Source organism: Ananas comosus, linkage group 7, assembly GCF_001540865.1.
Source record: "Ananas comosus cultivar F153 linkage group 7, ASM154086v1, whole genome shotgun sequence".
Lineage (NCBI taxonomy): Eukaryota > Viridiplantae > Streptophyta > Magnoliopsida > Poales > Bromeliaceae > Ananas > Ananas comosus.
In genome coordinates, this window is record NC_033627.1 from 12,474,843 (window position 1) to 12,475,696 (window position 854).

Here is an 854-nt window from a genome sequence, read left to right on the forward strand (position 1 = left end):
ATTTTATTATTGATTTTACTAATTTTTTTTCGTTAAATTAGTAACAAAGTTTAAACTAAAGGATACTAAAGTAAATTTTTGATAAATCTAGATAAGGTATCTGAAGTTTTTTGTATATAATTTAACGAAATATTAATGAAAAAGCTAACAAAAAGATAAAAATGAAACCACGGGACACTTAACTCGATACACTTTAAACCACACGGTAGTAAGGTGAGAAAGTGCGAAATCATAGCGACGGTATTTGAAGTTTATGCTAAAAAAATCTAAAACTTTTCAAAAATATGTATGCAATTGTTTTTATTTTTATTTTTATTTTTTTTTATTTGTCAGAGTTTTACTTTTACCCAACTCCCCTGCAAGGCTACTGTATAAGTCTGTTCTTCGGTTGCCGTATCTTCGTCTTCACTACCAGAAGGGGAAGAAGAAGAAAGCAGAGCAGCTGCACAGCAGCTCATAATATTTGTTTATTTATCTATTTTATTATTTTATTATTGAAGATAAAACTAAATAAGCTTCTCTTTTTTTTTTATATTCCTTTTCCCATTCCATTTCCTCCTCCTCCTCTCTCTCTCTCTCTCTTCAATTCTAGGGTTTCTTCTTCTTCTTCTTCTTCTTCTTATTCTTCTTCTTCCTCCCTTTCCGATCGCGTGTGGGATGCTCTCCTAGGGTTTCTTATGCTGCGTACGCGGCGACAATGGCGGATTTCCGTCCGGGGGACGCCGATCTCGAGCTCCGCCGCGGCCTCGAGGAACTGCTACGCGGCCACCTCGACGATTGCGTGAGCGCCGCCCTGTCCTCCTCCAACTGCGGCAGCGGCGGAGGAGGAGGGGCGGCGGAGGACGACGAGATCG